We start from the raw sequence: 17,266 nt of genomic DNA, 5'->3' as shown, positions 1-17,266 counted from the left end.
ATGTTGTATGATTGAATACACACAAAGACACACACACACAAGCACAAACATACCCATCTTTCATCAAACATTCACTCTATGCCCTAGACCTACAATGATATTCTCAAAGGTGAAGGATAGACGTGCAAGCTGTGAGCTTGTTAAAGTCTGCGTTTAGCCATGCCTCACCCTCTGAAGTGTATTCAGGATACTCAAATCATTTCTATTTCATTCAGTCATGATAGGTGCCATCCCCGATCAAGTTATCATATGTTCGTAGGAAACTTGGATAGCCTCCTAAAGGTCTACTGCATTCAAACTTTCAGTTCTTTGCTTTGACCCAATTTTCCTCATTGAAGCCACAAAACTCTTTTTAAAATACAAAACTGTGCTCTAAACTTACAATGTTTTTATTTTGTTTTCTGATAAAACCAAGAACACTTAACATCCCTACATTAATACTTTTCTGGCATCACCTGCAGCTACTCTCCACTTCACTTTCTGTGCCCCAGTCCATGAAGTGGACTTCCACCCATTCTTCAAATGTATAATGCTCTGTCCAGTTGTAAGGTTCACAAATGTTCATACATCCTGTTTTCCCTCCCCGTAATAACCCCCATAACCATTGTTGACCTTTTTTCTTTTCTTTCCTAGTTAGCTCAAATGTGACATTTAATTAATTATCATTGGAAGGAAGCTTTCCTTGATTCCCCCAGACTAGATCAAAACTCCATGTTAACAGTCCTTATAGAAGCCTGTGTTTGTCTTTGATAACACCTAAAATTAAGGGTAATTATGCATTTGAGCATAATTCCTGGCAGAGAGGAAGATATATATACTCTTTTTAAAATTGTTTTTGCTTTTAAAAATCTTTAGATACAGAAACTTTACATCAAAATTATATGGGGATTTCCATATGCCCCACTTTCTTTCTCCTCCCACCCCCACACTTTCCCACATTCATAATATCTTTCATTAGCATGGTACATTTTTTGCAATTGATGAAGACATATTGAAGCATTGCTAATATCCATCGACTATAGTTTACATTATAGTTTACACTTTGCCCTACACAATTTTTTAGGATTTGACAAAATGTAAAATGGCCTTTATCCATCATTGCAATGTCATGCAGGACAATTCCACTGCCCCAAAAATGCCCCCATGTTACACCTATCCTTTCCTCTGTGTGCTCTCAGAACTCAGATGGCCACTGTCTTTATATCAATGACACAAGTTCTTCCATTGCTAGAATAATAATAAGTCTAATTATTAGTTAGCTGCATTTCCCTCTTCTATTTGTTCATTTTGCAGTCTTGAGGATTTGGGGATGGTGTTTCCCCCTCTGTTTCTGAATGAGACAGGGCTTAGATCTCATGGCGAAGAAGAATGGAACTGTCTTGCTTGCAGTTGTAGATACTCAAGTCCTGCTATGTTCTCTTTTAGAGCAACAATAAGTCCATGAGTACATGGCAATGCCTAACAAAGGACAGACCATTTTGCCAGGCCTTTCATACTGATGGTTGTACTCAGGAGCTTTTTCTTGTGAAATTGAAACTTAGCCTAGTATTATATATTGCCTACGAGGTACCTCCTGAAAGCTTCCTTTTTGTTCAAATGTGGCCTCTCTATAAGCCAAACTTAGGATATAAATTCACTACCTCCCCCATGACATGGGACATTAATCTCAAGGATGAGTCTCCCTGACACCAAAGTATTATTATGAAATGCTGACTAGGAGTGCATCTGGAAAAAGGCCTTGGTCAAAAGGAGGAAATATTAAATACCAATAAGTTTTTATCTTAAGGGAGTTATTTTTAAAACATACTTTTATTTTTTTAAATGATACTTAGATTACATGAAATGTTACACACAAAAAAATAAGGGATTCCCATATGTCCCACTTCCCACACCTCACACCCTTCCCTACATTACCAACTTCTTTCATTAGTGTGGTACATTCATTGCAATTGATGAATACATTTGGAACATTTCCACTAAGCATGAAATATAGTTTACACTCTCTCCCACACGATTCTGTAGGTTATGGCAGGATATATAATGGCCTGTATCTGTCATTGCAATGTCATTCAGGACAATTCCAAGTTCCAAAAATGACCCCATATTGCCCAGGTTTTTCCCTCTCCCTGCCTTCAGCACTCCACTGTCCAATGTCTCCACATCAGTGATATAATTTCTTCCATTGCAAGAATACCAATGAGTCTTTAGTAGAATACCAGTAAGTCCACTCTAGTCCATATTTTATTCCCCAATCCTGAGAATTCTGGGATGGTGATGCCCACTATAATTGAGAGGAGGCTTTGATCCCATGTAACTGATGGATGGGATTCTCTTGATTGCAGTTGTAGACTCTCTTGGTTCCTTGGTATAGTGGGTGGTTGTCCATCCTCACCTCCTTGATAGTTTTCCTGGGTGAGTCTAATGAACAGGAGAGTAGGTGTTACAATTCTGCTGAGGCTCAGGACCCAGCTGGCAAATAGACAGTCTAAAGATTCTAGTCTCTTGGACATACATCAACCAACTCCAGCACCAACTATAGGTTCAAATAGAAGGGACAGAAGAGGCAATTGTAGAGAAGTCGCAACCAAGCCCAACTGTCACACTAGGGAGCACAAACTCCAAAGTAAGACCCACTGGCAGGGTACCAAACTCCAGAGCTATCTGCCATGACCTTAGGTCCTGTGTGTCCACAGAGCCCTCAGGAGCCTTGCTATTTGGGATAGTATCTACTTTGGCAGTCTATGAGATCCTGCTGAGATGTCCATAAGCATTACCTCTGCGATGACCTCTGGATTCACTTTGAAGTTACTTAATCACATAAAATCATTTGTCTTTACCTTTCTTACCTTTCTCCCCTCCCCCCCCCCCCTTTTTAAAGGAATTTTTCCAGTTGCATTGCTGGTTGGTACTTTCTAGTAATCCCTTGGTGCCAGGGAGGCTCATCTACAGGAGTCATGTCCAGTGTTTGGGAGAAGATAATGCTGAGGTTGTCTTAGATATAGGCCACATTTGAGCAACATGGAGGATCTTAAGAGAGTTCTAAGTCAATAAATCTTCAGAAAAATAGATGCACATGATCAGCATAATTGGATTCATCATCATTATCATACAAATTTAACTACTGCTTATTATATACCAATAATTCCACTCAATTAGTTTAAAATATTATTTTTCTTTATATTCACACACAGAGACACACACAATCAGAACCTTATGAAGAAGAGTGTCATTATTATCACCTTTTTACAACTGATAATCAGTCTCCTAGAAGTGGATTATTAAATCCTGCACCTTCCTTTGTTGTAGAAGTCGAGAGAGGTTCAATTATTTGTGTATAGAAAAGTCAGGACTCAGGAATAATTTTGGGGAAGGAAAAATGATTTATTTATGACTTGCTGGGCTCAGAGTTTCTCATTCCAAAACCCAAGCCCTGAACAAGAATTTTGAGTTCCTTTTATACAGAGAGGAAGGGCCAAATGGTTCTTTTGTTTCAATGCACAATAGGCTTGAATTAGCATATATCTGCCACATCCTCAGCAAGCTTTTAGAATGGACTTTATACATTCTAGATGAGCTTTTAGCATATTTGGTTTGCATTTTCCCTGAATATTTAAAGTTTATAGAGTTTGCATTGATAAAATTGTTTCCTGGGACTGGAGTCATTGCCATGGTCACCAAGGGCAGGACTCCAGCCTCTTACCATCCCACACCCACAAGTCACAGACAGCTTAGGTTATCTACAAAGAGACAACAGCCTCCCACCCATAGCCCACAACACTTTCTCCCCTTATGCCAAAGCTTAACTTGCGCGGGGGACACCCTTGCGTGGCACGGCACTCCTTGCGCGCATCAGCGCTGCGCATGGCCAGCTCCACACGGGCCAAGGAGGCCCGGGGTTTGAACCGCGGACCTCCCATATGGTAGACGGACGCCCTAACCACTGGGCCAAAGTCCGTTTCCCGACACTCCTTTTTAAAAGCTGGTGGAAACTGTATATGTGTGTATATATATATATATATTTTTTAAAGATTTATTTATTTATTTTATTTATTTCTCTCTCCTTCCCCTCACCACAGTTGTCTGTTCTCTGTGTCTATTTGCTGTGTCTTCTTTGTCTGCTTCTGTTGTTGTCAGTGGCATGGGAATCTGTGTTTTCTTTTTGCTGCATCATCTTGTTGTGTCAGCTCTCTGTGTGAGTGGCGCCATTTTTAGGCAAGCTGCAACTTTCTTTGGCACTGGGTGGCTCTTCTTACAGGGTGCACTCTTTGCACGTGGGTCTCCCTACGCCAGGACACCCCTACGTGGCACAGCACTCCTTGCGCACATCAGCACTAAGCATGGGTCAGCTCCACATGGGTCAAGGAGGCCCAGAATTTGAACCGCAGTCCTCCCACGTGGTAGACCGACACTCTAACCACTGGGCCAAGTCCTCTTCCCTATATATTTTTTTAAGTTATTTATTTTCAGTGAGAAATTGCAACAGATACTTAGCTTTGTTTTGAAGATGCATTTCAGGCTGTTTAATGATTGGCACTCATGTGCTCTGTCAGATGCTCCTGGTGAACTGACACCTTTGGGCAGTTGGTTTCATTCAGAATCTTTTTAGTTTTTAGCTGTGAGAGTGATCAGAACTACAGAATAAAGCTTTTTACATTTTGGTTTTAATTGTACAATTTCTGGTAATTTTCACTGTTCAATAGGTGACCCATTATTAGCAAGCAAGCCTCATTTTTGCCTCAGAGTAGAGTACAGTAGAATAGTAAGTTGGCTGAGCCTAGCTAAGACCACCATCTTATTTTATAGACATGCTTATTAACTATTTAGAAAATGAAGTTACGAGGATTTTAACATGTCTAATATATTTTTGTATTATTTTGTATTAGAATAGAAAAGATAATGTTATAATAATTAGGCATATATTTAGTACAGGATAAAAGTACAGCACTTAATATTAATTAATGTATTATTTAATGCATAAAGATTCTGAGTTGCAATTAATAGTTTTAAGTTTCAGGTTTGTAATACTTTACATGTTATTCTCCATGGGAGCAACCCATAATGCCAATTGTGTTTAAGTTTTACTTACAGTATCCTGGTAATCATGGCTACACTTAGCATGTTCTTTACACAATGAGGAAGTTGGAGCATTGTTGATCCTAGAGAGAGTTTCCCATATTTTACCAGCCTGGTGCATAGTGTTCTCTGGCACTATGGAACCGTGCCAGTCTGGAGGTGATATCCATTGTATGCTTGGCTGTACCGAGTCATCACTGGCTGCTGCAGGAGCTTGAAATTGCAATGTAGTTTCTGTCAACTTCAGGAGCATAACCAGAGGCTGATATAGCATATATTTGAGGGGTCAGTGACCAGCATGGAGGGGCAACTTGCAATGTATTCAAGGCCTGGTTTGAATGCACAAAAGAGTTTGACAATGTTCAAGTTTATTCCTTGTTTTTATATATTTTAAACAATTTAATGCAACACATCCTATATCAAATAACTTTGCTTACTTATACAATTTTACCATGAAGATAGTAGTAGGTATTTTAGTTTAGTAATAGAGGGGGGGGGAACTTTTTTTCATTGTTAAAATGAAAACAGAAGATTCCCAAAAGAATCATGATAACATTTTATTACCATTTACTTAAATATGCAATTTAGACAAGTTTTATTATCACAAAGTTATTCTTTGCTACCAATATCAATCTAGGATTTCAGTTAATAATGAATTCTAGAACTAAAACCATTTAAATGTTTTCAGTTTGGAAGATATTTTTACAATTGACTACAACCACATAGACTAGTTACTTTACATTTAAATAAGCTTATTAAATTACAATTACTAACCAAAGAAGTTTACTTTATTTATTTTAGAGAACATATTTACAATTTTTCTTTAGCTTAATTTCATTAACATGAATTTACAATTTTCATTACTCTAAAGATTTTGTATATATAATGTTAATTTATTTAATGGGAAATTTATAAACTAAGGGAGATTACACCCAAGCTAAATAAAATTGAAACCATTATACTTTATGCAAGGAATGCTCTCTTTTTCTTTACTTACTGAAATTTGGCAACAGAACAACTAACCACCCTTTTTAAAGCTGTTAAAAGATTTAAACTGGGAAATTACAGGGCAAACTGATTCTTAATTCCCCAGCCTAGTCAATGGAAACTGCAATACCTAGTCCCACCCTCAAAGCTCTTGCAAAGAGAAGGCTTTTTCCCAATAGTTCCTATAATCAGATTTCTATATGACTGTTCCATCCTGTTTAGTCTAATTTGAGCTCCAGGAAAAATTATTCACATATATAACTGCATATTTAATTTTTAACAATTTGAATAGAGCTCTTTTAAGAATTTTCATTTGTTAATTTGATATTATCATCCTGATATATAAAGATATACACTGAGCAAATAGGCAGACACAGAGTTAGTTACAGAAACACAACTCATTGATGTTACTTTAATTTACATTATTTTATATACTGTTTAGCTTAATTTGGTTCCCAGAAATATATATTACTTATATAACTGCATATTTAATCCCAATAATTTGAGCAAATAGGCAAACATGAATAGTTTGACACAGAAGCATAACTTAGTTACTTAAAACTTCCATTTTTACAAAATAAGTGTGACTGCAAACATTTCAAAGACTCTGAAAGTTTTTCTTAATTTGCGCTATGACCGTTCAGTTTTACACAAGAATTTTGTTTCTTAACTAATGGCTTATAACCAAAATTTTTCCAATGTTTTAACACAATTCTCTTTTGTTTCAGAACTTTATACTTTACCTTGAATTTAGCATAATTTTGGGTGAGCAACAAGACTAATTCTATGTATATTTGCCTAGGCTATTGAAGCCTCAGCGAGACTGGTTTCTCTCATGAATTGCCACTCTTAGGAACACTGCCAGTCAAGGCAGGGGACTTCATTTTTTCCCAGTCCTTGGAGATAATAAAACTCCACTGGTTGTTCAACCCAAGGGCTAAGAATTTCACCAGGCAGTGATTTAGTTCACACCTGGAATCATGAGAGAAATCAGGGTTACTAATACCAGTAGGACAGGAGACAGGGATGTCCCAGCTTTTCCCTGGATTGTAGGGGCAGAAGTTGTTATGAAATAACCATAGGCAAAGGCAAGGAGTGAGGCTAGGCTTGAAGTAACCATAAACGAAGGTAAGGTTAGTTTAGAATTTACACTTACAATAATAGTTTCAGGCTAAATTCACACAGTTATAATTTCAGGTATTATCCTTCCACTGTTTTATAACATAAATGCATCTATAAATTATCTTAACTCTCAGTTATAGTTTTCATTAAGTTTTAACCTTAAGGTGAATTGGATACTTTTATTAATTGAGCTACAATAATTTTTTAGTAACAATCCTGTGAATTTCTGCCTTCTCCTAGTAATGGAACAAATTCTAATCTGTGAGTTATGCACTTAATTGACCAGCAAGAGAGTATTGGCATTTAAAGATTCATTTTTAAACTACCTTTTTACCATGAATTCTTAGGCGCCAGCAACTGACAAAAGCCAAACACAGATTTTAAAGTCGAGTTTCATTCACCACCACCCCCCTTTTTTTTTTTTTTGGTCCTCTGTAGTTTCACAACCCTGACGTTCCCAGCCAGACCATTAAAAAGGCTATCAAGAGATTAGAGGTCTATTGTTTCAAGCCATAGCCTCTTTTCTTCAGACAAGTTTACAGTTATAAAACATTTCAAAGCATTTATACAATCTCACAGAGAGAGATTCAGAAAAGTAGAAGAACCTGGGCAGAATGCAAATTTATTTTGGCCTTTGACACCCTAAGGAGGGAACTTTACTGCATTTATTTTGAGCCTGCTTTTCACCCCATTCACCTCCTCCCTTCCAGGCAGTTGGGTGCACAGCGATCAAATAAGAATGTGGCTTATGATTAGAAGAAGTGGACACACTGGAAAGGGGCAAGCCACTCCCCCTTTTCCAGCTTTCCGCCAAAATTGGTGGACAGAACCTACTCAAATTTGGCACTCCTCCCGGGGACCCAGCCACCCTGACTGGGGTCAGCTCCAACAAACCGGGGAGGGCATGGCACAGACACAGACAGCCTTCAAGCCCCAGCAAAGGGGCAGACCTGAGATGAGACAGCAGAGCATGTGCAAACACCCAGATTCCGCAGTTTTGCCCCATAATCAATTTATCCCCTTGACAATGGCAAGGGAGGGTCCCAGGTTAACTATTTCCACCACTTTACATAACCACACAACTCCAACACCAGCATTGAGCTGATACAGACAGAAATACAAAGGTTACTAATCTGACCGACAAGTTCTATATGTATTTTTTCAGTATGGCTGCCCCCGTAGCAATTACAAACCTTAGAAAGAGAGAACACTTAACATTAACATCTGGTATAAAGCGAATTCATTTGTAATTCAGCACCACAACAAAAGATTCCATCTAGACCTTTTCATTGTTTAACTTTACACCCAGACCAAGCTCCACCAAAAAGGCTGACCCAGGCTCCTGTAACCAAGTTTTTAAAATCCAGACCAATTTCCAGGATGTTAGAACTCAAACCTATAAATATTCCTTCCTATTATAATGAAGCCTCCACTCCTTTAGCAGAGATAAAACCAGTTACTAGATTCTAACCTGCAGTTAGACAAATCCAAAACACCAGGCATTTTCCCTTTTTTTTCCAGACCTAGAGAGACTGGCTCCCCCCCAAATTTCTGGAGCTACCAGGATTCTTCTCGGGAAGTGATCAGCCTCCAATCCTAGCAGTTAAACCTAGGGTTTTCTTGGCAAATGTTCCCCCCTGGGGAGTCTTACCTTCCTCCACATCTGGAGATCTTTTTCATTCTTGGAATTTTCTCTTCAGACATTCCATTGACCTCAATTTTTGTCAGGAAGATTCTGGAGGAGCCCACATATTTTCTGGATTAAATTTAATCCAGAGGCACCCAGATTTGGGGTTCACCCAAATCCTCCCAGCTTCCTTGAGGATTTGGAAGTGGCAGTAAAATGCTACCATCTCTGGTTTTTGTTTGCAATCCTGGGAGAGCCCCCAAAAATGTTGTAGAATTTCAGAGAGTTTCAATTATTAGAGGTTCAATTATTAGAAAGACCAGGACTCAGGAATAATTTTTGGGAAGGAAAAGTGATTTATTTATGACCAGCCAGGCTCGGAGCTTCTCCTTCCAAAATTCGAGGCCTGAACAAGAATTTTGAGTTCCTTTTATACAGAGAGGAAGGACCAAATGGTTTTTTGGTTTCAATGCTCAATAGGCTTGAATTAGCATATAACTTCCACATCCTAAATAGGCTTTTAACATGGACTTTATACATTCTAGATAAGCTTTTAGCACATTAAGTTTGCATTTTCTCTGAATATTTAAAGTTTATAGAGTTTGAATTGATAAACTGTTTCCCAGGACTGAAGTCATTGCCATGGTCACCAAGGGCAGGACTGCAGCCTCGCACTGTCCCACACCCACAAGTCAGGACACATACAGCTTAGGTTATCTATGAAGAGACAACAGCCTCTCACCCATAGCCCACATCACCTTAAGGGTTTTAACACTTGACATGTTTAATTCTCTCCTGCCTTGTTCTTATCTCAGTTTATCATGAAGTCAATAACCTGGCCTTTCTTTTCCTTAATTTCCTCTCTCCTAAAGCTGTTGTCCCCGTTCCTGATGCAGGTAGTATGTGCCAAGTCATAACCTATATTTTATCATTAATATTATTTTCAACACCTCCACAATTTAAGGTCCAAGTCATCCATTCTCCCACCTACTATATCATGATTTTGTAGCTTTATCCCTCCAGTACTGCATCTCCAACAGTATGTTATTTTTCCTCATCTCCTTCAAGTTGTTTCTCTCTGCCTTGCCCAACATAATATTCAAGGTTAGATGCTCACATGTGGCCCTAACTTCCTTTCCTCCCTCTTTTGACATATCTAATAACTTTTCCTTGTATGTGCTCATAAGATGTTCTGTATCAGAGAAAGATTAGAGACATTTCTCACCAATAATTCACTGTAAATAGTAAGCACATCGCCTTCCACCCTACTCTTTGTCTGATCTCTACCCTAGGGGGATGTGATGAAAGCCAGTACTACAGTTCTGTGTAAGCAGTTGGACAATCAATAGGCAAAGGGATAGATTCTTTTTCTCTGCTCACCATAAGGTCCTCAAGATTCATCCATCTTATCCCATGTGTTTGTACTGTATTCCTTCTTACAGCTGAGTAGTATTCTATTGTATGTGTATACAACATTTTGTTATTCATTTATCTGTTGAATGGCATTTGAGTTGATTCCAACTTTTGGCAATAGTCAATAATGCTGCTATGAACACTGGTGTGCATATATTGGTTTGTGTCCTTGTTTTCAGTTCTTCTGGGTATATACCCAGCAGTGGAATTGCTAGGTCATATGGCAAATCTATAGCTAGTTTTTGAAGAACTGTGAAACTGTCCTAGAGAAGGCTGGATCCTTCTGCATTCCCACCAGCAGTAGATAAGGGTTCCCATTCCTCCACATCCTTTCCAACACTCATAGGATTCTGTTTTTTTAATAGCTGCTAGTATAATGGGACTAAAATGGTATCTCGTTGTAGTTTTTATTTGCAGTTCCCTAATAACTAGTGATTTTGAGCATCTTTTTCTGTGCTTTTTAGCCATTTGTATTTCTACTTTGGAGAAGTGTTTGTTCAAATCTCTTGTCTATTTTTTAAATGGGTTGTGTGTGTTTTCATATTCAAGATATAGGATTTCATTTTCTATGAAGGATATTAGTTTCCTTTCAGATATATGGTTACCAAATATTTCCTCCCATTGGGTAGACTGTATTTTCACTTTCTTGACAAACTCCTTTGAGGTGCAAAAGGCTTTAATTTTGAGGAGATCACATTTATCTATTTGTTCTTATGCTGTTCGTGCTTTGGATGTGAAGTTCATGAAGCCACAGGTCCTATAGATGCTTTCCTACATTGTTTTCCAAGGTCTTTATGATCTGGTCTCTTATATTTAGGTCTTTGACACAACTTGAGTTGATTTTTTATAAGGTGTGAGATGGTAATCCTCTTTCATTCTTTTGCATACAGATCTCCAGATCTCCAAGCACCATTTGTTGATGAGACCATTCTTCCCCAGTTGAGTGGGCTTGGTGGAGTTGTCAAATATCAGATGATTGTATTTATGAGGATTTATATTAGAACTCTCAATTTGGTTGCATTGGTTAGTGCGTCTATCCTTGTGCCAATACCATGCCATTTTGACCACTGTAGCTTTGAAGAATGTTTTAAAGTCAGGTAGTGTGATCCCTCCAATTTCCTTTTTTGTTTTCAATATGTCTTTAGCTATTCAGGGCCACTTTCTCTTTCAAAAAATTTCATAGTTTTTCCTGTTCAGTAAAATATGTTGTGCTGATTTTTATTGGGATTGCATTAAATATGTAGATTAGTTTGGGTAGGATAGGCATCTTAATGATATTTAGTCTTCCTATCCATGAACAGGGAGTATTCTTCCATTTATTTTGGTCTTCTTTGATTTCCTTGAACAGAGTTGTGTAGTTTTCTGTGTATAAGTCTTTTACATCTTTAGTTAATTCCTAGGTATTTGATTTTTTATTTAATTTGTAAATGGTATTTGTTTCTTGATTTCCTGCTCAGATTGTTCATTATTGGTGCACAGAAATGCTACTTAGTTTTGCACATTGATCTTATAACCTGTGACTTTACTGAACTCATGTATAATTCCAAGATGCTTTGTTGTAGATTTCTCAGGACTTTCTATTTATAGGATCACATTGTCTGCAAATAGTGATATTTTTACTTCTTCCTTTCCAATTTGGATGCCTTTTATATCTAGTTCTTGCTTCAGTGCTTGGGCAAGTATTTCTAACACAATGTTAAATAGGAGTGGTGATAGTGGACATCCTTCTCTTGTTCTGTATCTTAGAGGGAATGCTTTTAAGATTTCACAATTGTAAATGATGTTAGCAGTTGGTTTTTTATATACACCCTTCACCATGTTCAGAAAGTTTCCTTCTATTCTTATTTTTATGCAGTGTTTTTATCAAGAAAGGGTGCTGTATTTTGTCAAATGTTTTTTCAGCATCTATAAATATGATCATGTGATTTTTCCTTTGATCTATTTATATGGTGCTTTACATTGATTTTCTTATGTTGAACCGTCCTTACATACCAGGATGAAACCCACTTGGTCATGGTGAATAATTCATTTTATGTGTTGCTGAATATGATTAGCAAGTATTTTTTGAGGATTTTTTCATCTAGGTTCACTAGAGAGATTGGTCTGTAATTTTCCTTTCTTGTGGTGTCTTTGTTTGGCTTTGGTATTAGGGTAATATTGGCATCATAGAGTGAATTAGGCAATGTTCCTTCTATTTAAATTTTTTGAAAGAGTTTAAGCAAGATTGGTGTGAGTTCTTTCTGGACCATTTGATAGAATTCACCTGTGAAGCCAACTCGCCAAGGGTTCTTCTTAGTTTGGAGGATTTTAATGACTAATTCTATGTCTTTACTTGTGATTGGTTTGTTGATATCATCAATTTATTCTTTCATCATTGTAGGCTCCTTATGTGTTTCTAGGAATTTATCCATTTCCTTTAAATTGTCCTTCTTGTTGGTATATAGTTTTTCAAAGTATCCTCTTATGATAGTCTTTATTTCTGTGGAGTCTGTGGTGATATACTCTTTCTCATTTCTTATTTTGTGTATTTCCATCTTTTTTTCTTTGTTAGTCTAGCTAAGGGTTTGTCAATTTTGTTAATCTTCTCAAAGTACCAGGTCTTTTTTTAAATTATTTTTCTAGTGCTTTCTTATTTTCTATTTCATTTAGTTCTGCTCTGATCTTTTTATGTTTTTCTTTCTTCTTCCTTTGGGGTTAATTTGTTGTTTATTTACTAATTCCTCCACGTATGCAGTTAGGTCTTCAATTTTAGCTTTCTTCTTTTCTGATATATGAATTTATGGCTACGAATTTCTCTCTCAGTACAGCTTTTGCTGCAACCCATTAGTTTTGATATGTTGTGTCGTCATTTTCGTTAGTTTAAGGTAGTTACTGATTTCTTTTGAGATTTCCTCCTCAACGCACCCTTTGTCTAAGACTTAACTTCCATATCTTGGTGCCTAATCTTGGTCTTTGGCACTTGCAGATGTCCTGCTTCATTCCACTGTGGTTAAAGAAAATATTTTGTATGATTTCAAGCTTTCTGAATTCATTGAGACTTTCTTTGTGGCATAGCATGTGGTCTATTTTGCAGAATGATCCATACATGCCTGAGAAGAATGTGTATCCTGCTGAATTTGGGCATAATGTTTTATATATGTCTATTAGGTCCAGCTCCTCTAACATATTATTCAAAGTATTTGTTTCTTTATTGGTTCTCTGTTGAGATGCTCTGTCCAATGGTGATTGTTGTGTATTAATGTCCACCACTATAATTTTAGAGGCATCTTTTCCTTCCTTAATTTTTCCAGGGTTTTCCTCACTAGTTTGGAGGTGCCCTGGTAAGGAGCATGAATGTTTATGATTGTTCTTTCTTTTGAAAGATTACCCCTTTTACTAATATGTAGTGTCCATCTTTGATTCACAAAAGTTTTGCATTTAAAGTCTATTTTGTCTAATACAGCTACTCTTGCCCTTTTTTGGTTATTGTTTGCTTGTAAGATTGTTTACCAGCCATTCACTTTCAACTCCTTGAATCCTGGGTCTAAGATGTGTTTCTTGTAGACAACATATAGATGGGTCATATTTCCTTATCCATTCTTCAAAATTATATCCCTTGAAAGGTGAATTTAATCCATTGACAGTCAGTGTTATTACTCTCAAGGACTTACATTAGCCAAATTTTCTTTGGATTTGTGTATATCATATGTTGTAATTTTTCTTTCTTTCTTTTTTGCCTTTTTAGTTGCTCTTCCACTCTCCTCCAACTCTCTCTTTCTCCTGTTTTAACCCTTTAGTATTTCTTGAAGGGCAGGTTTCTTATTGTCATACTCTCTTAGTTTCTTTTTATCTGTGAATATTTTGAACTCTCAGTCATTTTTGATTGCCAGCTTTGCTGGATAGAGTATTCTTGGCTGGAATTTTTTTCTTTTGGTATATTGACTATTCCACACCACTGCCTTCTTGCCTCCATGATGTCAGATGAGAAATCAGCACTTAATCTTATTGAACTTCCCCTGTAAGTAATGGTTCTCTTTTCTCTTGCTGCCTTTAGTATTTCTCTTTGTCCTGAGCATTGGATAATTTGACAAGTGTATGCCTTGTGGTAGGACTGTTGGTATTTGTGCTGTTTGGGGTGCATTGCACTTCCTGGACATGTACATCCATCTCCCTCAATAGGTTTGGAAGTTTTCAACCATTATTTCCTCCAACACACCTTCTATCCCCTTTCCTTTCTCTTCTTCTTCTGGGTTGCCTATCATGCATATGTTTGTGCATTTTGCATTGTCATTCAGGTCCTTAAGTCCCTGCTGGATATTTTCTATCTTTTTATCGGTCAATTCTACTCTCTGTTTGATTTCAGGTGTACTGTCTTCCACATCACTAATTCTTTCCTCTGCCTCTTCAAATCTGCAATTATTTGCCAAGAGTGAATTTTTGATTTCTTGGACTGTGTAGTTCATCACCATCATATCCATTATCTTTTTGTGTATATTTACAATTTCTTCTGCATGCTCTCCAAGTGTTTTCTTAATATCCTTAATCTCTTTCTGCACTTCATTAAACTGGTCCATGATATAAATTGAGAGCTTTGATTAGTTGTTTGATGTTCTGCTGTTCTTCCTGGTGTTTAGTTTGTTCATTGGATTGGGCAATGTTTTCCTGGATTATTGGTATGGCTTGTTATTCTTTATTGCTGTCTAGTCATCATCTTACCTTGATGGGTTTATTCAGTTGATTAGCTTCACTGTCTAGTCTCAGGCTTTATTTAGGTGCTGTTTTTGTGTGTGTGCTAAGTCTTCTCTTTGACCCTTTGTTCTTCTTATTCTATTTACTTGTTGTTTTCTAAGTTCCCTTGAGGGGAAAAGATTATGGTTGGGAAAGCAAAAAAGGTAAGAAAGGAAAAAGTATACTAGTAGTATTGATAGTAAATGTTAGCAGAAGAACCATGTAAGAGCTAGGAGAATGAATATTAAACTCATGTAAGATGTGTTGAGTTATAACAATAAAAAGTGGAGTACTTACAATGAGATAGTAAACTGAGTATGGGGAAGAATATAGTATGAATTAAAAGTCCAGTGGGGTCAGAGTAGAGGGAAAGAAAAAAGAAAGTACAATATCATAAAGAGTGAATAAAAGATAGAATATAGAATAGAGGTGTTAGAAATTAAAAAAACCAGAAAAATTGGGGGCTAAACAAAGAGAGATTGAATGTCAGAGAAACAACAGAAGATGGAAGGTAGAAATATGTAAAGGGAAGGGGATAGCATTGGTAGCCAAAATCAGTACACACAGAAAAGAGGAAATTGAGGATGAGGAAGCACAGCAAAGAAGAAACACTGCTTTCAGCACCTAATAGAAAAAAAAAAAGAAAACTTGAAAAAAAGGGGAAAAGAGGGAAAAAGGGGACTTTGGGGGAATAAAGAGGAAGGAAAGATAAGAAAACAAACAAAAAAATAGACAAGATCTCAAGCAAGGAATCGTCTTTCCAATTGAATAAACTTCTTAGGAGTCTATTCTTCCCTTTTCTCCCTTCCTCACTTCCCTCTCTCCCAGGACAGCAGGAAGCCCATTTGAGAACTCCCATCCAAGATTCAAATGGGACCCTGGTGAACCAACTCACCACAGAAAATTACTTTTTCTGTCATTATTTTTAGTCTCCTTGAGAGTGAACACCCACACCTTGCTGGGAACCCTAAATATGCTATTGGAAGCACAGAAGCACATCCTACTGTCCCCCTCCCTTAGGTGTGTTGTACAAGACTAGTTAATTGCTTGACTCTTCCTTCTCCCACTAATTTTCCCTATCTCAGGGCACTTACCTGAATCAGGCTCTCTCAGCAGATTCAACTCTAGTCTCTTCCCAGCCTCTCCACAAGACAGCTAGCATGCTACTCCAAGCTCAAAAAAAGAAAGAGGGGGAGGGGAACTAGACAGTCGAATCTGCACTCCTCGTGCCCCTATTCACCCCTTACCAGAACCCTCTCACTCCCTGAGTTTGTCTGAGACCAGTGGGCTAAGGGAATCCTGGGGTTCAGGGAGGGCTGAGTTCAGAGAATGCAGGCTTGGGGGAATGCAAGTTTGGGGTGCATGTGTCCAGGGAACATGGGTTATGGGGAATGCAGATTATGGGGAAAGCAGGGTTCAGGGAATGTGAGGTTCAGGGAAAACAAATTTGGAGATAGCATATTTGGAGAACAAGGGACTCAGGAACACCACCATATGACCAGCGGAGTTTACGGAATGCTGTGGCTAGCAGCCCTAGGGAAAGGATTTATCCTTCCCACAGCTTCCAGCTTGAGTGCCAGAAACCCATGGTTTTATCCTGAGCAAACACTCCTTTTGACACATTCTCTCCAGATCGATATCCAGATACCTGCATTTTGAGTTTCCAAAACAGCTCACTCAGGCAGGATTCTGTCCCCACTCAGCTAGTTTTTCACAGGAGAGATGTGAAAAAACTCACTGTAACGCCATCTTGCCCTGCCTCCTGTATATCCTCTTTGCACACTTTTATTTCTTTGGATGATGCTTGTATGGTGTCCGCCTTCTCCAATTCTACTTTTAATATCTCGAATTATTTTTCATGCCTTTTGTGAATGATATGTTTACTTTTTCAACCAGATTTTTATACATAGACTTTTACATGCAAAGTAATTATTCATCAGTTTGGATTTCTTTCTACAATTTATTTTGTGTTTTGAGAACTATGTTTACTTTTCTCTTTTTCCTTTTCAGTTTTCTAAATTTATTATTTATCATTTTTGTTTTCTTCTATTGATTTAGTAATTCTATTGTATTTATTAGTGGGTTCTATAAAAATTAAACATGCTAAAACCAAATCTCAGAACATGTATTAAGACTTCAGAAGTTATTCATGAAGAATTAGAATTCATTTGAACATGTTGTTTTTGTTAGTAAAGTTGAAGCTTCCTGGCTTTTGTTTAGGACAACACTTTAAATCAATGTTTTTAACCTTTTTTTTCCCACAGACCCCTTTGCCACTCAGGTGAAAACCACAGACCCCTAAGTCCACACTATACTGTGTATTATTTAAAAAATAAA

The sequence above is a fragment of the Dasypus novemcinctus genome, chromosome 10, assembly GCF_030445035.2.
Source record: "Dasypus novemcinctus isolate mDasNov1 chromosome 10, mDasNov1.1.hap2, whole genome shotgun sequence".
In the NCBI taxonomy this organism is placed as follows: Eukaryota; Metazoa; Chordata; class Mammalia; order Cingulata; family Dasypodidae; genus Dasypus; species Dasypus novemcinctus.
Note: the sequence above shows the minus strand (reverse complement) of the source record.